This window comes from Pongo abelii, chromosome 11 (assembly GCF_028885655.2).
Source record: "Pongo abelii isolate AG06213 chromosome 11, NHGRI_mPonAbe1-v2.0_pri, whole genome shotgun sequence".
Taxonomy (NCBI): Eukaryota; Metazoa; Chordata; class Mammalia; order Primates; family Hominidae; genus Pongo; species Pongo abelii.
The window spans coordinates 70,630,196-70,654,251 of record NC_071996.2 but is presented as its reverse complement, the minus strand read 5'-3'; the positions used below and the strand labels follow the sequence as shown (position 1 = coordinate 70,654,251).

Sequence of the window (24,056 nt, the reverse complement as noted above, 5' to 3'; positions counted from 1 at the left end):
TCTGGGAAACTCCAGGTCCCCAGACCTTTCAAAGTATTTCCCTGCATCAAGGTGTGTTACAGAAAAGTCCTCTAATTCAAGACTAAAGGTTTTTATAAGACCCATTCATCATGTTGTGAAATTATTCATATGGGAATTAGGACTAGAAGAAAGCAAAGTTGAGAATATTTGAGAATAACACCTGAGGATAAAATCGCAGTCACCTTCTGACTTTCGATTTAATAGCTATGAAGTTAACTAATGATTATTTTAAAAGCAGGAAGTATTTTGTAAGCAGTGCCATTAATGCTAAGTAGATGTTGTAAAATAACCAACTGAGATGATTTTTTAAATTTAAAATTATGTGACATGAAGCAACGACCCTTCTCCAGGAGACTAATCTGTTATAAAAATAGCAATCTTCAAAACATTTTTTGATTAACAAGTTTTGCTTGAATGAGTTTTGTATTATGTATTCCATGTAGTTCTAGATTATATACATATACTATATATACACATATATACATACATACATATGTATGTATGTATACATATATGTATGTCTACATAAATGTTTTTTCTTTGAGACAGGTTCTCACTTTGTAACCCAGGCTGGAGTGCAGTGGTGTGAACATGGCTCACTGCAGCCTTGACTTCCTGGGCCCAAACCACCCTTCCACCTCAGTCTGCAGAGGAGCTGAGACTACAGATGCACACCACCACGCCCAGCTAATTTTTTGGTACATTTTGTCGAGATAGGGTTTCTCTATGTTGTCCAGGCTGGTCTCCAACTACTGAGCTCAAGCAATCCTCCTGCCTTGGCCTCCCAAAGTGCTGGGATTATAGGTATGAGCCACTGTGCCCAGCCTGGATTATATTTTAAGCTTTACCCTGCATGTAACTAATATAGTACATAATCTATTCTTTTAAATTTTAGTTTTAATATATGTATATATAGCCAATAGGAGAAGAGGTGTGAATAGTAGCCATAACAGTAACACGAGTAATAACAATAATTATTGAGTTTAAACTAAGTCAAAGATTGCGCCAAGTGCTTGATCGATATCTTTTCATTGAATCATCACAGAATCCCTATAAGGCAGGTACTGTTATATCTCAAAATTGCAGATGAGAACACTGAGGTGCATAAAATGTAAGTAATTTATCCAGAGGCTCACATCTGGTAAGTATTAGAGCAGGGATTTGTACAGAAGCAGTCTGACTCCAAAGCTAGTGTTTTCAAGTATTATGCAATCTTGCCTCCTGACTGAGTATCATTACTTTAAAAACATATTGGAGTCAATTAGCTTGGCGTGGTGGTGCGCACCTGTAGTCCCAGCTACTCAGGAGGCTGAGGCAGGGGAATCACTTGAATCCGGGAGGCAGAGGTTGCAGTGAGCTGAGATTGCGCCACTGCACTCCAGCCTGGCGACAGAGGGAGACTCCATTTCAAAGTATATATGTTTGGAGTCATAATGTATTCCTGTTTTCAGGGTTTGTGCACTAGGACTGCAAGGTAACCCTGCCTTAAATGAAACCCTCATTGTTCTTTAAGGAACACAGAGTTCTTATCTTGAATTTCAGTGCTAAAGTGAAGTTCTGGAATAAATATAGCCATTCAGTACGACACAGCCGATTTCATTTCTCCCAGAATTGGAGTCATCTCTCACACAAGGTCTCGCCCTTTTGGTTGTTAATCCTGAAACTCTGGCTTTAAAAATCTCAATTAAATGTGCATGCAATCCTTCTAAAAGACACAACTGGTATTTCCTATGGACATAAGCTTCTTTAAGAAATGGTGTTTGCTTATTTAACATTTTCCCTTTAATTTTCCAGGGTGTACAGCTGCACCTTGTCCACCTGAGCTTGCATTTGAAATTGACTTTCAAGCCCAGGCTGCCTTTCACAAGGCCCTTTCTTCCTATGCCAATTAGATAACATCACACTGTGGGAATTTTCTGAAGTGGGTCCCCTGAAACAGGGGGGCCTGCCTTTCAGATGGTTTCTGATCTACAGACTTTGTTGTTTTATCAAATGACTTCCAGTTACCTGCATGGTCTGGAGCTGGTTCTCAGTTTGTTGATGATTGAGTTATTTTGTCCCTAAGAGAGCACAGGCCTTTTGTTCCCAGTGAAGATTAGGTTGGAGGAGAGTGTGGAGAAGCAGTGAAGTTCGTCAGACTGAGTATGGTGGACTGAGTTCTCTTTCATTCTCATACTAACAAACTTTCAGGCAAAAACTAGAGGTTATAAAAAAAGAAGTGCTTTGAAAATTCAACCTGCCTAACCACTGTTAGGATCACCTTTTTGAAATTGTTCTCACATGTTGTTTATCTGCTCAAATATGAACACACAGTCTTAGTATTTATTCATTTTAACTCCAAAAGGTAATGAGCTGTGCAGTTCTTTGTCTTGCTTTTTTTCCACTGATTATATTTCCACATCTGTACATGATTTCCTCTTTCATTTTTATTACTACCTAATGTACTACTGGGTAGGATATGCTATAATTTATTTTATCTGTCCCTTGTTGGACATCTAGGTGTTTCCAAATGTTAGCAATTACAAACATCGCTTCATTAATTGTTCTTGTGTGTGTGTCATTTTGCATGTGTTTAGCTTTTTCAAACTGGAAATGCAAGGTCAAAGGGTATATACATTTGTAATTTGGGTAGATACTGGCAAATTGTCTTCCAGAATGTCATGGTTTTTAAAGCCCTCATCTCTTACTACTCACCAATCAGAATGGTAAGCTTCAGCTACAATTAAGCCCTAATTAGTGGCCCTGGAAAACATGATGTAGATTTTTACCCCTACACTCATTTTCTGAAAATATTCTTTCGTTCCATTCCGTTCTATACCTTCTATCCTACCCACCCCTAAGCATGTGCAGGTGAACACACACTCATACATACACACATGTAACTCCCCCTATGGGCTCACACCTTCACAGTTCCTGTTGCTTTTCTTTTCTGAATTTTTGTGGTGTATTCACACTGTACTCACTGACAATCTTATACTACTTGCAATAATGGTTTCTTTGGCAATGTCTTTTTCTCATTGTGAGTTCCTGCTTGATGACTAGGCCAGTGTTTTGCATGTTGTGGGATTTTTTTCCTAATGATTAGAGGAAAATAGATTTATTCTTGTAAAAATAATAGTTATTATGAGAAGAAATCAATTGGTAAATAAAAGTGCTCAGATATGTAAATATTCCTTCAAATACTGCCATCCAGGAATAATTACTCTTAGTGTTTCATTACACATCCTTTCAGCCATCTCTTTATGAATGTATATACATATATATCCCCAGATAGGTGTGCACAGTTTTACACATGACCTTATACTATTCTGACTATTGGGTACCTTGCTTTTCTTAGACCTTTCCCCATGTCTGCTGGTGTGGTTTTATATAATTCTTAATGGCTATATGGTAGCTGTTTCTATGCACATACCATAGTTCAACCGGTGCTGAACTGATTGACATTTGTGGTTTATAGTTTTCTGTCTGAGTGAATACAACTTCTGGCATTAGTGCCTAACTCTTTAGATAAGTTAAAGTCTTAGAAATGAAAGAACTGTTTTAAAGTGTGGATACACAGATTGTGAGATCTAAATAAGTAATTATGAAAGAGAAGAAAGTTTACAGAAATGTTGAGCCTTTTTCTTAGGAAGCTGTCAAATTCAAATTGGTGTTCATAGCCTCCGGTACCACCGCTCAGCCATCAAAAAGTGTTGAGAAATCTTACACATATATAAAAGAAAAAAAAATGTTAAAGAGATAGTCTAAGAGAAATAACCTTTCCATGTATTCATGAATGTGCAAAGAATCATTGCTTTCTTCCTTTATCCTGCTGGGCCCTAACTATCTTTCTCTTTCCACAAATTATGTTGGAATGCTTGTGTAATTTAGAATATTATAAAAGCATTTCCCCTCCTACTAAGGTACAAAGAAGGGCAATGTTTTCTGTTTCTTGGAGAATAGTTTGCTTAGGAAAATACACAGTCTGATGAAAGGGTCCACAGCTGTGGGCTATTTTGAAGCCTACTTGAAAACATTTTGATGTGTTTATTTCTTTACTACTCTATTTCAGAAAAGATTTGAGATGGCTTACAAAGATGCAAACAGTGTAGCTGGGTAAAATTTATTTGATAAATGCAAAAAGGAAGGTAAAGGAACATAAGGATAAGAAAGTAAATAGAAAGCCAGGAGTGAGATTAGTTTACAAAATACACATGAAACATGAAATTGTCATCACCAGCAGTCCAGAATGGTTGAATATGGGTGATTTTTTCTGGTGCAGCCAAAATATTAAGTTCAGTATACTTGCTCAAGGTAGACCTCAGATGTGACCCTGAGCCAGTGTGACAGGGATGTAGCCTCATCATCCCTGTGATTGGAACACAAACCTACACAGAAGGAGTCCAAATAGTCCTCATATTGAATCCAAAGAGAAAATTCACCCAGAGAAGAGATTTTTTTTTTTTTTTTTGAGACGAATTCTCGCTCTGTCGCCCAGGCTGGAGTGCAGTGGTGCGATCTTGGCTCACTGCAAGCTCCGCCTCCCAGGTTCATGCCATTTTCCTGCCTCAGCCTCCCGAGTAGCTGGGACTACAGGCGCCCACCAGCACACAGACTAATTTTTTTTGTATTTTTAGTAGAGATGGGGTTTCACCATGTTAGCCAGGATGGTCTCGATCTCCTTACCTTGTGATCTGCCCACCTCTGCCTCCCAAAGTGCTGAGATTACAGGCGTGAGCCACCACACCTGGCTGAGAAAAGATTTTTAAACAGTATAAATTCATGGTCCCAGAATGTCATAGCTGGAAGAATCTTGAAGGGCTGGCTTGTACAGCCTTCTCAGAATTTGTGAGACCTTGTAGTTGTACATTGAAATGGGCTCTGGAGAGTACAGAATCTGCATATGACTTTCATCTTTAATCAGTCACTGAACCTTTCCAATCCAGTTTCCTTATATACCAAACAGGAATACGGATTGGTTTTTACCTCATAAGATAATGCAAGGGAGGGAAATGCAAATGAAAATCACAACAGGATACTACCTCATACCCGCTAGGATGGAACTAATAAAAAAGATGGACAATAGCAAGTGTTGCTGAGGATGTGGAGGAACTGGAACCCTCCCATGCTGGTGGCAGTATAAAATGGTGCAGCCACTTTGGAAAACAGTCTGGCATTTCCTGAGAAGGTTAGCATATGGCCCAGAAATTCCACTTCTAGGTACAAATGGAAGAGAAATGAGAAGGTATGTCCATTAAAAAAACAAAAGTGTACATGAATGTTCAAGGCAGTATTATCCATAGTAGCCCAAAGTGGGCACAACCCAACTGTCATCAACTAATGGAAAGAAAGACCCATATTGGATGATTCCGTTTATATGAAATACCCAAAACAGGCAAATCCATAGAGATAGAAGTAGATTAGTGGTTGCCTAGGGCTGGTGGGTAGGGGGAAATAGGGGAATAACTGCTAATGGGGATAGGAGTTTCTTTTTGGGGTGACAGCAATGTTCTAAAATTGATTGTGGTGATGGTTGCACAACTCCGTGAATATACTAACAGTTGACATTCCCATTTTACATAGTTGAGTTTTACGGTGGATTATATCTCAACTAAAATGTCTATATTTAATTTTAATTTTTTTTTTTTTGAGACAGAGTCTTGCTCGGTTGCCCAGGCTGGAGTGCAGTGGCATGATCTCGGCCCCCTGCAGCCTCTGCCTCCCAGGTTCAAGCAATTATTGTGTTCCAGCCTCCAGAGTAGCTGGGACTATAGGTACACGCCACCATGCCTGGCTACTTTTTGTATGTTTAGTAGAGATGGGGTTTCATCATGTTGGCCAGTCTGGTCTTGAACTCTTGGCCTCAAGTGATCCACCTGCCTCGTCCTCCCAAAGTGCTGGGATTACAGGTGTGAGCCACAGCGCCTGGCCAATGTATATATTTTTTAAAAGCATAGCACAGTTCTTAGTGTAGTGCAGTAAATAGTATACCAAGTAAGCTCTCAAATGTAGGCTTTTTCTTTTTCTTTTTATTATACTTTAAGTTCTGGGATACATGTGCAGAACGTGCAGATCTGTTACATAGGTATACACGTGCCATGGTGGTTTGCTGCACCCATCAACCCATCATCTACATTAGGTATTTCTCCTAATGCTATCCCTCCCCTTGCCCCCAACCCCCTGACAAGCCCTGGTGTGTGATGTTCCCCTCCCTATGTCCATGTGTTCTCATTGTTCAACTCCCACTTATGAGTGAGAACCTGCAGTGTTTGGTTTTCTGTTCCTGTGTTAGTTTACTGAGATTGGTGATTTCCAGCTTCATCTATGTCACTACAAAGGACATGAACTCATTCCTTTTTATGGCTGCATAGTATTCCATGGTGTATATGTGCCACATTTTCTTTATCCAGTCTATCATTGATGGGCATTTGGGTTGGTTCCAAGTCTTTGCTATTGTGAATAGTGCCACAATAAACATATGTGTGCATGTGTCTTTATAGTAGTATGATTTATAATCCTTTGGGTATATACCCAGTAATGGGATTGCTAGGTGAAATTGTATTTCTGGTTCTAGATCCTCGAGGAATCACCACACTGTCTTCCACAATGCTTTAACTAATTTACATTCTCACCAACAGTATAAAAGCGTTCCTATTTCTCCACATCCTCTCCAGCATTAAGTTTTTTGTAGATTCTGGATATTAACCCTTTGTCAGATGGATAGATTGCAAAAATTTTCTCTCATTCTGTAGGTTGCCTATTCACTCTGATGCTAGTTTCTTTTCCCATGCAGAAGCTCTTTAGTTTAATTAGACAAACGAAAAGGCTGAGTGAGGTGACTCACACCTGTAATCCCTACACTTTGGGACGCCATGGCGGGAGTATCACTTGAGCCCAGGAGTTCGAGACCAGCCTGGGTAACATAGCCCAGGCCTCATCTTTAAAACTAACTAACTAACTAAATAAATAAATGAAGAAACTGAGGCTCAGAGAGGTAAAATGACATATCCTGATCATGTGGTTACCTTTGGCTGAACTAGAACCCAGATCCCCTGCAGTCTAAATCTGCACGCTCTCCCCCAGCAGCACAGTTACAAAGGCTGGCAAGGCGTCTACTTTTTTTTCTAATGTGACCCTCAATCGTTTTGACTTTGGTTGGCCTTCCTTTGGTCTTGAGCCTTTCTGCTGTAATGATTTTCAGGTTTCCCAATTGTGAGTGCAATATAAACGTTGAAATAGTCTGCAAAACTTGTAATTAGCCATGATAAACTGTATGAAAAATTGATTCGTGGCCCTGCCTGCTGTTGACTTTTGACATACTTATTAGCCCATCTAAGAATTACCCAGGCATTTTGCTTTTTTCCTTTTTTCCCCATGTGGCCTGTCTTTGGCCCTTTGACTTTCAAATTTTTCCACTTGAAATAGGCTGGACAGATGAGTCTCCATTTCAAAAGCAATGGAGACTCTTGTCTCTTGAGTTTTCTCAGTAGCAAGCCTGGCATAACTTTTTGAAATTGCATCGTTGCTATGAAGTGAAATTTGGGTCTCCTATTATGGTTTTTTTCTGGTATGTTTTTGTTATGCTGCTAAAAACATGCTTTTTTGTTCACTGCACATGGGCATTGCCGAATTATTGTGACGTGAAGAAATTTTGAAGGTCAGTATCAACCTGGTATTCTCAATTAAGTGAAACTGACAAGATTTTGTATAACTTGAATTATATTAATTTTCTCTAGACTGGTGTTAAGAAATGTATGAATTGTCACAACCTGAAAAACATGTATGTTTAACTTACATTGTCAAAAGTTTAGTCCCCTACAGGTACAGCTGAGGTTATTGACAAATACTATGGTAAAATTTAAGCTTTCTGATAATTAGATGTCAGGAATACCCAGGTTTCCAGAATAGCTTTCTCTTCTTAGAAGTAGTTAGGGAATGAAGCCATAGGACTCTTCTTGGGACCATAAAAGTAGCCACTTGGTAATCAACATTAATAAAAAGCTAACAAAGAAGTTAACTTTTCAACTTAACAACCCCTTTTGCGTTTGGATTGGTGATTTCACTCTCTAGATGTTAAGAAACACTCTGATGTGTTAGATCACTATTGATGATCATTATCTATTGCTGCATAACAAATCACCCCATCACTTAGTGGCTTAGCTCAGCAACAGCCATTTTATTATTGTTTCTCTTGGTTCTGGGGCTTGACTGGGCTGAGCTGGGCAGCCTTTGCATGGGCTCTCTCATGGCGTTGTACCTACGAGTGACTGGTGGCTTCTTAAGGCTTGCCACTCACATGGCTGGAGGCAATTGTAGACAGCCATTTGCTGGGACCTCAACTGAGATGTCAGCTGGACGCCCACACCTGACCTCTCCACATGATCTCGCCTCCTTACAGTGTAGTCACTGGATTCCGAGAGTGAGCTTCCTAAGGAGACCAGGCAATGCTCTATGGCCTGGTATGACGGAGCTTTGGAAGCCACGTAGCTCCACTTCTGGTGTTGTTACAGGCTTCTCCAGATTGGCGGGGAGGGAACAATAGATTCTATCCATCAGTAGTAGAATGTCAATGATATTAATACATTGTTGGAAGAGTGTGTGAGATGGGATATCTTTTTTTTATTATTTTGAAAAACACAATCTTATGCAGTCACTTTTTGACATAAAGGTAATGTTAGGAAGAGGAGACAGGAAAAGAAAGGAGGAAAGGAGCCCCAGAGTTTGGTAGCAGAGTGACAACAGTCAGCTGCAGATGGCAAAAATGGGAGCAGAAAATAAAAGCAGGGAATAGCACAGTTCAGATGGAGGTGTGGGAGAGGCAGGACAAAGCAGCCCCTGTCAATAGGGTGTCCCTGATGCTTATTGGGCTGTACTTGACATTGTGGCTTTGACGGTATCCCAGTCAGGCATACATGGTGCATTAACCGATCACGTTCAGCATCTGGGAGGCAGTGGGGCCGCTCTTTTGTTGCTGTAAGAAGCTGGCCAGGGTAGCATATGGTAAAGTGCAATAGGTATAAAACCACCTTGTGATACAGATTTCTAATCTTCCTTTAGAGGGAAGTAAAGGATGCTAGTATAAAACGATTGTGCTGACCTTGAAGGAGGAAATGGGCACTTGCAATTGTCTTCTCTCACCCCATTCCCATGCAACAGATATTTGATTATTAAAAGTACATGTGCACTTGATTTTAAAAATCCTCAAATATTTATTGGGTGCTGAAAATATGCTAGGCACTATTCCAGGTTGCATATTTGACTAAAGAAGAAAGATAAAGAAGAGTAAACCTAGTGATTACTTACTATTGTTTTACACAGTTGTTTCACTTACCCCATATGATTTCTAAGAAAGGGTTAGTGTTCGTTTGCTATGAGGCTTCTAGAAAATCATTTAGCTTCTATTAGACTCTGTTTTACAGACTCTATCTGTAATACCTATTTGTGTGGCTCTTGTAAAATTAAAAGCGCACAGGAAGTATTTAATAAGTGCTAAATATTTTTACCTTTAGTTCCTTTAAAGACTGTGATTCAGTCAAATGTTCTATAACAGAATCACATGACATACTTGGATAAATTCAAGCATGTAACAGTTGCATCCATTTATTCCACTAGTCTTCTTCGTCTTCTTCTTTTTTTTTTTTTTTTTTTGAGACAGGATTTTGCTCTGTCACCCAGGCTGGAATGCAGTGGCATGATCATAGCACACTGAAGCATGCACTCCTGGCCTCAAGGGATCCTCCCACCTGAGCATCCTGAGTAACTGGGACTACAGGCATGCACCATCATGCACGGCTGATTATGTGTGTGGGAGGGGGTGTGGGGGGAGATGAGGGCTGGCTGTGTTGCTCAGGTGTGTCTCAATCTGCTGGCCTCAAGCCATTCTCCTGCCTCATCCTCCCAAAGTACTGGGATTACAGGTGTGAACCACCATGCCCAGCCATTCCACTAGTCTCAGTTGAACACCTGGAATGTGCCAGTTAGTGAACCAAGTGCTGGGGATTCAGAGATAAGCAAGTCAGATAAAGTCCTCCCCTGTAGAACCTAAATGAGGTGGGCTCCTCCATGAAAAGGTGTGGCAATGCCTAAGACTTGGTAAAATGAATACATGAACAAATACAGTCAACTGTGCATTTGCAGAAGGGGCACTTTACATCCCACATCTGTCTGAAATATTAAAGGATTTGAGTGACTAAGAAACAGCCATGATGTAGTAGAACTCTGGCATTTTCAAAGAAGTCATCTCCAAGTGTGGTGTATTGCCTGAGTTGTTTCAGAGTGTTGGTAAAAGCGGTATACTTGGTGGTACTTGCCAACTTTAACCCTGGGTTGTGCTAGGAAATGAAGTTTAGTAGGAGAAGGACCTGTAGTAGTATGTGTTAAGAAAGGGCCATAGAACAGTAAGTTAATAGCGTTTTCTTCTCTCTCCCCTATGGTATTTTGGGCACATTTATACCTATTGAAAGGTTGTTTTTTTTCCCTTATGCTTATTGATTTAGCCTATCTATTTATAACAGTATAATTCAGAATATAAATATGGAACAAGTCTCATAAGGAAGTTTATCTTTAACTCAGACATTATATCATTAATACTTTAAATCTCGTTATACCATTATAACCTGAATGCTACACTTTTCTTCCTGTATGGAGAGCTTAGGGAAAAATTGTGACCTGATGTCTTCATCCATATTCACTTATCATCAGTGTACATAATGATCTCAAATATCCAAAAATGCTTATATTCAGCTGCATATTTCTAAGAAAATAGATAGGTCCACAGCAGGTTTTTAAATTCCACATACTTGGATGTAGGACATTCTCATTCCCTGAGAATTTTTGAAGCTGAGGAGACACCTGGGTTTTGTTTTTCCAGGGTAGAATTCAGTACAAATCAGCAATTATTGAACGCATACTAAGTTGTGGGTACTGGACTAACTGTTTCACCCACATGATCTCATTTATCTGCATAATAACCTGATGAGGTAGGTATTATCACTCTGTGTTACAGGTGAAGAGACTGAGACTTTGTGGTTAAGTTATGACGACTAGCAGGTGGTCAGGTTGGAACTTAGTGTCAAAGTCTGATGCAGAGGCCTTTTGTTGGTAAACACTGTGCTGTACTGTCACCCAGTGGAAGGATTCTAATCACATCCTTGTTCTAGTCTTTATTTTCTAAATTCTCTGTAATAAACACAAATCAATTTTAAATTGAAGAAAATCTCAGCCAATGTAACTTAAAATAGGTAATGCAGTTAGGTTACAAAAACATATATTTGTGTGTGTGGTATGAAAATATAAAACTACATGAACCTGAACACTGTAACCCTATGTTTAACAATTATATAGATATTATAATTAATGCTTTTAAAAATGCAATAGACATATGGATATTAAGGTTTCTGCTTCAGTTATTTTTCTTGGGAAAGTAACACTTATTGATTTAAGATCCTTAGTCCCAGATTCTAAATTGATTTTCTTATTTCATTGTCAACATAATTGGGGATTTTTCTTTTAACAAAAGAAAAGTAAAGCGTAGTCTTCATCTTGGTAGACATTTGTGTATATAGGAAGGTCATAGGTGATTTTTGAGGAAGTTTGGTGATTAAAGAAAGATGAGTGGCTAGCAGATTCAGCACAAGCTTTTGATGATAGTGGGGATTTGAGTGTTCTTTTCTTCCTTTTTTTCCTCTTCAATGCCACAATTTTATTTGTGATTGAAGAGGAAAAAAAGTATTCTGGGAGACTAATTGTAGATCATTGAATCAGAGAATTGAAGATTATTCTTTAGACCTCTTTGGAGGTCTTGCTTTAGTGAGTGTTGGGTAGAACTCAGAAATCTGCATTTTTAACACATGACCTAGGTGAATTTTATGATCAGGCATATTTGAGAACTGGGCTAGAATAAAGCTTGCGTGAAAAAATGCAGTAGGAAGTGAGGTTGTAAAGCTAGATCGAGTCCAGAATGTGGAAGCCTTAGATCTTAAGTCATGGGGTTGGGATGCGGTACTGTGAGCTGTAAGGAGCCCATGACAGGTGCCTTGTAAACAGAGAAGCAACTGTAGAAGTTGGCTCAGGAGTGAACAGTAGAAGACAGTCTGAAGGAGGAGGTCAGACTGGAAGAAGCTGTTAAAGACATCTAGGCCTGAGGTGATGGGGGTCTGAACTAGAACTGTGGCAGAGGCATAGGACAGGGGACAAGTGACATTGAAGTGCTAGACTTGGCATAGCCTAGTAAGTGATTGGACATGGAAGGCAAAACAGAAGGGGGAAAGACAACTGGAAGGGTTTGAGGCTATATGCATAGGAGGATGGTAGTACCTTTTCTGAAACTGGTGGGAACTGGAAGGGGCCTGTTTTGGAGGGAAGATTAGGAGTTCATTAGGATGCATTTGAGTTTGAAGTTCCATTGGGATTTCCATTTGAAGGTGTCTTCTCGATGGAGGTGATTGTGGAAGCCATGTGATAAGATTGCCACGGAGGACATGACAGAGAGAACAAAGGAGCCCTGGGGAGTCCTGGGGAAACAATTACAGGAACAAATGGAGGATGCAGAGAACTATGAGAGGAGGAAAAGAAAGTGCTGTCCCAGGAACCAGGAAGGTGAAGGTGGTCAGCAGTTCTGAATGCTGCAGAGAGGTGAAGGAAAATGAGGACTTACAAAAGGACATTGGCTTTAGCTCGTTTTTCACAGTAAGAGAAAAAGCTGGACGGTTAGAATGAATGAGTGAAGGAATGAAGAAGTGCAAGTGAGTGATTTTTCAAAGTTTGGTTGTAAAGGGCAGGAAGACACACATAGCTTGGGATGTGCAGAGGTTTCTGAGGTCAGTGGAGACATGTGTCTCCTCAAAAGCTCAGTGTGGAGGCGGAGAAAAATATTGAAAATGCGCAAAGACAGCTTTTCATTTGGTGCACATTTATTGTTCATATATCAAGTACCAGGACCGTGTCGAGGCTACAGAGATAAGACTCGCTCTTACTCTGTAAGTAACCCAAGAGAAGAATGAAAGTTGACAGTGTGAATTTAAGCCTGGATGACTGGGAGGGTAGTGGCCCCCACAGATCAGGGGAGGGCTTGGCCCAGAAACAACCACTGAGCATCAGGATGAATGCTGGGTTGGAATGGCACACAGCATGCTGGGGAGGGCTAGGGAGGACCCTGTGAAGGACTTGGTCCTATAGTTGTCCTGTGTAAGATATGCGGTAGTCTTCCTTCCCTAGAGGCAAGGAGGCCCATCTCAGGTGGAGGGACCGGCATGGGCAAGTACTTGCAAGTGTGTTGGAGAGTAATTGTTTGTGTGATTGAAATAGAGGGAAGATACGCAGAAGTGGGCAGGAGCCAGAGCAAAAAGTGTCTCTGTGTCTTGATGAGGAGCTTGGGCTTTCCCCCCACCACTCACAAATCAGGAACTGTGATAAGAATTTCAGCAGAGACATGCAGCGACGAGTTTGCCTTTAGAAAGAGCTCTGAGGCAGCAGTGTGGCAGTGTGTTGTGGTTTAGAGGGATAAGACTGGAAGCAGAGGTCAGGTTGGTGGACTGGTAGTTGGCAGACTTTGCTGTGCAAGTGAGGATAGGTCGGAACAAAGGCAGAGCAGACAGAGAATAGGTAGAAGAGATATTTAGGAGGCAGAGTTGACATGACTTATGATTTGGCTGTGTCCCCACCCAAATCTCATCTTAAATTGTAGCTCCCATAATCCCCACGTGTCATGGGAGGGACCCAGTGGGAGGTAGTTGAATCATGGGGGTGGGTTTTCCCGTGCTGTTCTTGTGACAGTGAATGACTCTCATGAGATCTGATGGTTTTATAAAGGGCAGTTCTCCTGTACATTCTCATGTGCCTGTTGCCATGTCAGATGTTGCTTTAGCTCCTCCTGCGCCTTCTGCCATGATTGTGAGGCCTCCCCAGCCATGTGAAACTGCGAGTCCATTAAACCTCTTTTTATTTATAAATTACCCAGTCTCGGGTATTTCTTCATAGCAGTACGAGAATGGACTAGTACAGCTTAGGTCTTGAAAGGTTTTCATGGGAATGGGAGTTTGAGAAGATGGTGAAGGATAAGGAGAGCTTTACGGAAAAGCTCAGACTGACTCCCTGCTTTCTGACTTAGAGACTGTTTGGAAGATGGGAGGAAACATTTCCTGGGAAAGATGCTGAACATTCTGAATGTGTTGAGCGAGAGATTCTTGCAGGGCTTCCAGGGGGAGATGCACAGGAGACCAATATGCATGTCTGCAAATCACAGGAGAGTGTGGCCTGGAGAGAGAAACATGTGTGTCCAACCACAGGAGTGACAGCTGAGAACATTGTGTACAAAAGATTCTGTACCCTGGGAGTGTGTAGCCTGCACACAGCCTCTTGACTCAAGAACTGATTCTCTTCCATGTTCTAAATTTTCTGAGTGCCTTTTTGCCCTTCTGCTCTTAGCCATCTACAATGCGGCCATTGGACTCTTATTGGGATTAGGCAGAAAAAGAAAAAAAATGATGGTGCTCAAATATAATACTTAGTTTTACTAACGATGAGCAGATGTGATGAGAGGATTAGATCCTTAGATAAAGAAGCTTAGGTCCTGCAGTGTGACCTGGGTTACTTGTGAAACTCAGTTTTTCTCAATACCTGTTCTCCTCTATCTTATCATGGATTCTGAAGCTTGAATTTTTTAAACGGTATTTTATCTTTATTCACTGTGTGAGAATATACATATACAACTATGTTATTTCTTGTTTGTTTTTAAAATCGGTGGCTGGCCCTTGTTAGGAAAATAGATGAATTAGAATACATAGTCTTTGAGAACCATTTACAGGTAAACCTGTGTTATTTATTTTGCTGCTCTAGCAGTCTCCTGTTAGTATGAAATGAATTAACAAGATAGAATTTATGGCCCTTTTCAGTATTGAATTCGATCACAGTTGAGACATTGCCCCTGAAATAAAACTCCTGTATGGAGCATTTTTACAGTGGAGCTTCCATCATTGCTTTCCTTGAGGACTGAGAATTGTCCTGATGATGTAAGGAACAGGTGTCTGATCCCTGTGAAGATGGTGTTTTCTGTTAGCAATAGGAAAACACTGACGTTCCTACTCTGTCCTTTTGGCTGAAACAGCAGCATCTAAATCAGAGCTTGTTTAAGTGGATATAATGGCTCTAAGAGAGACCCTGACAACAATGGTTATAGATTTCAGAGTGTGGACCACATTTGGATTTTGGGGGATCCTGTTTTGAATACGTAAACTGAAAAAGTCATTTTTGAGACGGTAGGACAAAATTGAACATAGACTGATATTAGATTCTAAGGAATTATTGGTGATTTTGTTCTCTGGGAAAATGATATTGTGATCATGTTTTTAAATGTCCTTATCAGAGAAGCATACTGAAGTATTTACAGGTAAAATGATATGTTGTTTGGGATTTAGTTTAAAAATACTGAAGCCAAAGAGTTGGAATGTATAGATAAAATCAGATTGGCAAAATGTTCATAATGTTGAAGGTGAGTAAAAGAGGTTTGTTATACTGTTTTCACCTTATGCATTTATGAACATTTCCATTAAAAAGTAACAAAAATGAATATAGTAGCCAGGAAGAAGAGAAAGTTGAAGGTCTGTTTCTCTCTCATTTTGACACATAATGTCAGTGTGTCACACCTGTCAGTCTTTCTGCACATAGGGTGATAATCTTTCTGCCTTTCTGACCCAATAACTGAGGAATCTGACACCACAGCTAAACAGTTTGTGTGATGACAACACTGTCCCACCAGGACTTGGGGCAGCTTTCTGGCAGTTCCTATCTCATCTCCCTCAGAGGCTCTAGCCTCCAGTGGAAATGGGAATTCAGGGGATTCCTTGTCTCCTTATATTTTTGTGATTTTTGAATGAGAGAGACATGAGAAGATAACTTGGGTGAAGTGAGCTGTAGAGATGGAGTTGGAGAGAGTAGAAGTTTAAATGTGAGGCATGTTTCTGCATAGGGACCTTGTGATGCAGTCACTGGCTCTTCTTTCCTATCAATTTAAACTTGTGCTGGAATCAGACCCTTCAGTCTTTCAACCCAGAGTGTAAGTCTGTGCTGTATTGTGTGTGTGTGTGTGTGTGTGTGTGTGTGTGTGTGTGTGTGCGCGCGCACCTGTTTGTGTTTCTAACCTCACATCTGAAGTCTCTGCCCTTTGCAGACAGCATGATAGTGAAATGAGTTGATTACAAGGGGAAAATTATTTTAGTGAACCAACACGGGTCTGTTTGCTTCTTTGAATTATTCCCAGCATGATAGGATGTTAATATGTCATCTCAGAGGCAGATGGGCCCATCTATTTTGATCATCAGCTCTGTCATTATTTGGCGTTTAGAACCATGCTTTTCCTCGCAGGATCTTCAAGATACTTAGAGGAAGGCCCAGAGTTTTCTTGACACCAGCTGCTGCTTTGCTTAAGCAGATGGAATAAATTAAGCCCCTCAGCCTCCCTATACTCATCACTATTAACCACATCCCCACAGCGAAAAGGCCAGTGATGGCAAAAGATGGTTGTTTTCTGAGGACATGGTAAAATGCCTTTGAGTCTCAGGGTGAGACTCTTCGCCCAGAATGTTCCTGTGTCTTACGTTTTAGCCTAGGGTATTTATTCATTGACTTGTTCAACTAATATTTCTGCAGTACCTGTTGTGCACTAATAGTGTCTGGTCTGTGTTGAGTGCCATTTCGCAGAGGTGAACAGTTTCAGAGCAAGGTTTTCTGTTGACTGCCCAAGTTTCAGTTATGTTGGGTCTGGGGAACTAAAGGGTTTCAGAAACTAATGGAATCCTCTTTTCTTTTTCTTCATATCCCTTCAACAGTTCTAGGATATGATGTAATTAGCTCCTGACATCCCTCTCTAAAGGGAAAGCATGGGGGAAGATGGGGAGAAGTTTCTTTGTGATGCAGCTTTGCTCCGGCAAGACCTTCTTCAGGGAGCAGAAAATTGCTATTCATTCATTCATTCATTCATTCATTCATTCATTCAACAAATGTATGTTTGGTCCCTACTAAATGCAGGATACTTTAAATGTAGGGACACAGAACAGATGTAACTGCATCTTACTTTTGGGGCACATGCTTTCCCACTTCCAAATTTTCTTATATGCTAGAACATTATCTCAATATCTTTGGAATTTTGTAGCAAATGCCACCTTAACAAAAACAACAGTATCCATTATTCTGTAGACAGAATGTAGAAGAACACAAACTCAGCTACCTCTGAGAGGAATGGAAAAGCAGAGTATTAATAAACATGAACTCATATCTTTACATTACTATGCATTCAAAAACTTAATGGCAGTTTCATTGACCGAACCAAATAGCTTATTATAACAGTGAGTCTTCATTCCAGAATTTGTTGCATAAAAATAAAATATTAGACCAGGCGCGGTGGCTCATGCCTATAATCCCAGCACTTTGGGAGGACAAGGCAGGTGGATCACCTGAGGTCAGGAGTTCGAGACCAGCCTGACCCAACATGGAGAAACCCCATCTCTGCTAAAAATACAAAGTTAGCTGGGCGTGGTGGCGGGCGCCTGTAATCCCAGCTACTCGGGAGACTGAGGCAGGAGAATTGCTAGGACCTGGGAGGCAGAGGTTGCGGTGAGCCGAGATTGCGCCATTGCCCTCCAGCCTGGGCAACAAGAGCGAAACTGTCTCAAAGAATACATCTATTAAAAATGTTAGAAATCCTAAGTTGTTACATGTATTGCAATAAATGCAGGTGAAAATAAGTTGACATTCTTGATTTGACCATATTGTCATGTTAAGGTTTTAGAAATATTTTTCATTTTTTAGTTCTTGAAAAGTTACTAGGCAACTTATCTTTCCATTGAAAGTCACATCTTTGTACCTTGTTTAGAAACGGGAAGTGGTTACTTATACTTTCTGTTTTATCTGCTTCCATGTTGTTTGTGTTTTTTAAAAGAAGTATGTTTTTAATTTTTAGATACTTCTGTTTTGACTGACATTGTAACTCATAATGATAAAAATTCAAATGATGCAAAACCTTTACTGGGCGAAGAAGTCAGGGAGAATGTTGCTTTTCCACTCCTGATGTTCCTTTAGCAAAACATTCTAGGACACTCTTTGCCTAGGAACTTACCTGATTAGTGAATTTGGAGGGAAAAATCAGACACAAAAATGTGGCCCCACCCCTTCTTCCTCACTTTCTCCTGGAGCTGGCCTGCTCACCCAGGGAGGTGCCATTGGTCACTGAGGACCACCGGTGTGAGGGAGGAATGTGCTGATTAACATCCCTGGGGAGCCCTAGGGAAGTCTCTTTGAAATCTGGAGATCAGTTCCTCATCTGAGAAAGAAAGGCTGTTTACTCAGTGTTTAAGCCACAATCTCAGATATCACGTTTATAAATAATAAGGGTGATTTTTGGTCCTTTTATGCTTACTGGTCTGATTTCTAAATTAGTTTAGTGATAGGAGGAGAGAGGGTTATTTATTGGGCCTCCTTGAAGTGTACAACATGGTGAAAAAGTCCTGCTTCCAACCCGGTAGGCATTACTACATCCTGTAAATGCTTCCTGAAATGCTACGTGCATATACGAACATATCTAGAAATGTGTATGTGTGCCTCTCCTCATTTTCTTTTACACGGTGGTGGATGCTGTTCTCTATTAGCCTTTTCTACGTGTTATATTTTGGTGGTCTCTGATACTTGTTACTGGCTACATACTATTCCATAATATGGATTTGAATTAATTTTCTAACCAGGAAGAATAAAAACATGCTTCTATTTGAAACTCACACTCTGATAAACAGTGAGGAACTGTGAAGTTCTGCTGCTGGGGGACAGGATAGTAACTGATTTCTGTGCCTCCTTTTTCACATGGAAGAGGCATATCATATATATCTCTCTCTATGCAGGTGATAGACTTGACTTGGTCCTTGATAATGGAGACCACACTGAAAATTGACTAGGTATTGACCTACTTTTTCAGAGAGCCTATTGCTGCCATTTATCCAGGAACTGTAAGCTGAGTAATAGACCAAATGTATCTTTAGGGCAGTTAGTAATAATTTTTATGAAGGAACCCCCTTGGTAGTGACATTTAAAAGTTATTCTGAAATGTTTGCATACATTTGTATGTTGAAAAAAAATCAGATATCTTAGTGAAATTAGAATATTAGGAATATTTTCTATATTACATCTTGTGAGTCTGAATGGAGTTTCCATTCCACAAAAATCAATGCATTTGAGTGTCTTTCCAGGTTTTTTCTCGGGTCATTAATCCCTAAGCAGAGATAGTTCTTGACAGAAGGTTTTCCAAGGTGGTGGTGTCGATTATATTTCTTAGACCTAACATAAATGATGTTTAACCAGTAGCTAACCCCTGATCTTTATTTCAGGTGTCTTTGTAAGGTAAGAATTTAGTCTCTGTTAAGTTATGGTAATTCATATCATCTTAGTTTTCATTTTATTGTCTTTTCAGTTCAATTTCTCTTAGTATTTCACTTAGAGACATTAACATATTCTATTATGGGGGTATTGCTCTTCTGCTAGCTAATTTGCCTTTTGTTTATAAATACCGATAGCGAGGCTGCTGGATTTTAGTGTATCAGTCAGTCTTCAACAGGCGAAACAGAACCAGTAGGAGAGACCTATAAAGAGATATATTGCAAGGACTTGGCTTACTTGATTATGGGGGCGGTCTAGGCAAGCCTAATATTCCCAGGGTAGGCTGTCAGGAAGAGCAAGCTGGAGCTCTAGGGCACAGCTAAAGCTGTTGTCCCCAGATGGAATTTCTTCAGAGAAGCCTTAGCTCAGCTCTGAAAGCTTTTCCACATATTGAATCAGGCCCACCCAGATTATCAAGGATAATTTCCCTTTACTTAAAGTCATTTACGGACTTAATCACGTCTACCACAGCAATGCCTAGCTTAGTGTTGGAGGGAGTAACTGTGGGCAGTAGCACAGCCAAGCTGATAACTAAAACTGACCATCGCAGTGTGCTTCTCTGTTGCTTGTCAGAAATCTTCTGGTTCCAGCCCTGCCTGGAGCCACATTTGGTTGGCTATGTGCCTCTCTTTCTCTTCACCACCCCTCTTTCTTCTGCAGGTAAGCTAACTCTTAACTTATTGCTGTATCCTAAGCAACCTTGACTCTGCTCTGGAGCCAAACATTTGGTTTCTGCATTTTCCTTTGGTCTTACATGATGTGTGTTTTCTCTTCTGTGCTATTTGTCTTACCAGGACAGAGTGTTCCTGTTGTTCTCTTTATTAGCTAAAGTTACAGATCAGCTTGGCACCCTTTCCAGCAGGAGCTTTAGTTTTCAAAGACAATAGTTGCAAAATTGGATTCTGCTTTTGTGGCTCTTAGCTGTTGCCATTGTTCTTTGTTGCCCTCACTTGGGGAAATGCCATATTGGAGGTTTGATAGGACTGACGCAGAATGAGAAATCTAATTGCTTCTCTGTGCTTTGTGCTGCCTCCTCAGAATAGTTCCCTTCCAACTTCCAGAACATTCTCTTTCAAGACATTGCCCTTTCATGTTGGGTTTCCAAAGTTACAATATTCCATTCTCATTATCTGAAGAGCAACGTTTGTCAGATTTGCTTCTCTTCCCATTAGAAAATATCAGGCATTATAAGGAAGTTGCTATAAATGTGTCTTTCACCAAACTAGCTGAGTATTTTTAATTATCATTATTAAATTATAAAGTCTTTGTTTCTCTAGAATTTTTTTCTAATTGCCTATAGAACTTTTTCATATCCTCATTCTTTTGTTCTATTCCTTTACATTATAGAAAAAGGGAATGCCTAATTTTAGCAGAACTGGTAGAGCTTTAAATTCCAAGAAGTCAAAAAAAAAATGTTAATGGGAATCACTGACTAAAAGGTCCAAGATTTGGCTCTTGCCACTTGCCTATGATTAATAGAAATGGGCATTTTTCCTCTTGGTAAATTTTAGTGTATAATAACATAGTCAGATGGAGATACTTTGTAAGTATAAATTAAAATCTGAATGTTCATAGGCCTGGAGTATACCCAATTAGAAAACATGACTTAAAGTGCGTGGTAGAGTCTGTTATCTGGTATGACAAGGGCTGCCAAATATGACCTATTAATTTTCAAAGAATCACAAAGTATACAAAATGAAAACACATTCAGTAAATCCCTCGTCACCATCGTTATCCTGATCATCCATTTCTGTGTAACAAATCACCCTAGACCAAATGGCTGAAGACAGCAGCAGTCCTTTAGTAAGTCTCCCAGTTTCTGTGGGTCAGGGATTCAGGCTGTTCAGCTTCTAGTGTCATGCCGCTGCATCAGATGGTCAGGTCACCTGGGGGCTAGTCTGGGCTACCTCACAGCACAGGGGTCTGAAGGCAGTTGGAATGCTTACATGACACCTAAAGACTTCAACCGCGAGTATTCCAGTGAGCAAGATAGATGCTGCATCACCTTTTCTGACCTTCCCTCACTTCTGCCTCATTTCTGTTGGTTATAGGTAAGACACAAATCCACCCAGATTCAAGGAGAGGGCATTGGACTCTGTCTGTTGGTAGTGAAGTGACAAGATTCTTGGACATGTGGGGCAGGAGATATTGTCATGGGCATCTTTGGAAAAAACAATTTGCTCACTGTCTACCCTCTGGCCACAACAACTTACATCTCTTCCCTGTCTAAAATATGCTCTTGAGCTTTTAAGACTCTCCAAAAGTTTCATCCTGTGGCAGCTCCAGGCTTAGGCTCAAAATCATGACCTTGTCCTCTAAATCAGATCTGGGTGCAGAGGAGGCTCCTCAGGACTGGTGCCATGGGTACACTCCTTGATTTTTCAGTCTTAAAGCCTGTGAACTAAAGAGACAAATATCTGCTGCACATACACTCAGGATGCGGCAGGAGGACACACATCTTAAAGATTTGCCCAAAAAGGGGAAAACGGGAGCACATAGGTCCATGGCAGTTCTGGAGTCTAGCCAGGCGTGGGTGGCCAGCTCCTTGATCAGGGCTCTGTCCAGTTTTGCTGTTTTCTAAGGCTCTTGGCTCCCCTCTCAAGTTCTGTTCTTTAAGTCATCCTTCTTTTTCCACAAGAAAGAGTCAGTATTTGCAGCTAAGGAGCCTACTCAGACTGCTTCCTGCCAGCAAAAGTTTAAGATCTGAAGGCCTCTTTTTATTTTGTATTCTGTTCCTTTTTGTCTAACCTGGCAGTATTTTGTAGTACGATATCAAGAAAGGTAGTGGGTTTTCTGTGAATCTTGTTGGATCCACTCCATTAGCGAAGATCCATGACCACAAGATGCTTTGCCTACCATGGGTTCCCTGTGAGACAGCTAAGGGGCAGTGCTCTGTGATTCTTGGAATCCCTGTTACTTAATGCAGAGGTTCTGCAACACAAGCTATTAAGATCCTCAGAAGGCGTTAGATACATTTGAAGGTGTCTACAAGGCACCACCTTAGATCTTTCTGAATTCTTAAAAGGTTGTACAGTTTCACCCTGGGTTTGATTTTTGCTCTGAAACCATTTCTTGGCTCGAGAATTGTTTGACGTGTGGAGAGATTGGGAATGAGAAACAGGTTTATATTTAACAGTTTATTCTTTAGCTCATCTCTCTCTGCTCACATCTTATCATAGGCAGTGAGCAGAACCCAGGTGTCACTTTAAGTGGCTGCCTGGAAATCTTTTTAGCTAGATCATTGAATTCATTAGGTGCATTTCTGCTTCCCACTTCACCGTAGATGTCAGTGTTGCTAAACTCTCTGTCACTGCACAACAGGGTCCTCCTTTCCTCTAGCTTCCAGGAACATTTCCCTCACTTTTTTTTAAGCCCTCACTGACAGCCTTCTTAAAACAACAACAGTCGTTTCATTATCTCACACTGTTGCTATGTGTCAGGCATTCAGAAAGGGCTTGTCCTGACTCGGGGTCTCTCGTGCTTGCTGTCAGCCATCTTGGAAGCAAGTCTGATTGTCATAGGGCTAATTGTTGCTTTAAGTCATTGAGTTTTGGGGTGATATGTTACATGTCAGTAGTGACAGGAATGATTAACATGCTGATTTCTTTCAGGCCTTTGTTATCCTCAAGTCCTAGCACATGCTCTGCTCTGCTTTCAGAAATCCAGATTTGCTCATTCTCCCTTGCCCCCACCATGTCCACCTGAAAGCTTTCCATGTTTTCCCATTGTCTGAATTCTAAGCCTCTGACTGGTGTACAACAGGGGTGTGAACTCACAGGCCAAATTTGTCCCAAAGACATTAATTTTTAGGCTGCACAGAGAAAGTTTTTTTTAACTTGATATGTTAACATTAAAATAAGTCAAGAGCATTCACATAAAAATGCAAATTATCCACTTCTCTAGAAGAATCAGAAGATCTGGCTATGCTGGGGCTGTCTCCATGTGGCAGCCATCAGTCAATGCTGGGTGCCTTCTTATGGTGGGACAGGTGCTCCTCAGGTCACCCAAGTCCTCACTTAGCCAGCTTTTCCTTTGCATTTTCTGCTTGCCTCCTATAGGCCTTTGAATCTGCCTTTCTGATTGTACAAGATTCTTTACACAACTTTTCCAGCCTTGCTCTTAGCCATTTTCTTAAACCAACCCCCTAGACCCCAGTATCTTGTGACCCAGCCACATTACATGAGTCAGTAGAATGTGCTAAGTTTTTGCTTTCTCTGCATGCTGGGCTAATGCTCTAGCAGCTGCCCTTCCATACTGTCCCTTGATAGTCATCCTCTCTTCTGCAGATTCCCATGATTTGTATCTTTTTTATAGTATTTATGTCTTTTAAAAAAAATTTCTAGCTTAAATGTCTGTCTGGACTGTGAACTACTCCAAGGTGTAAGATTTTGTTTTATTCATCTTTGGTCTAGAACTTGGTAGATGAATGTAGTCAATAAAACTTTGTTGACCAAATGAAGTAAGAAGTGATTTTTTAAAAATGGCTAAAACAAGCTGTCTGCCCTGAAGGAGTATACAGTTTGATATGTTATATGTCCAGTTTAACACAAAGTAGAATGACATAGAGGTATAGGCAAAATTCCAATTGGGAGGATTGACAAAAGCTTCTTAGCTTAAAAAAAAAAAAAAAAAAAGGAGAA

At 40.5% G+C, this 24,056-nt stretch overlaps 1 protein-coding gene and 1 long non-coding RNA gene across 2 annotated transcripts in view; both read left to right on the top strand.

Moving 5' to 3' along the window:
• Positions 1-24,056, top strand: part of STK39 (serine/threonine kinase 39) — a 300,756-nt gene that overhangs the window by 140,806 nt on the left and 135,894 nt on the right. The window lies entirely within an intron of this gene.
• The window catches only part of LOC134759603 (uncharacterized), a 40,509-nt gene extending 16,453 nt beyond the window's left edge, over positions 1-24,056 (top strand). Inside the window, exon 2 of the long non-coding RNA XR_010136048.1 lies at positions 1-24,056. This exon is cut by the window's left edge and continues 7,003 nt beyond it. This is a non-coding gene — a long non-coding RNA (uncharacterized LOC134759603).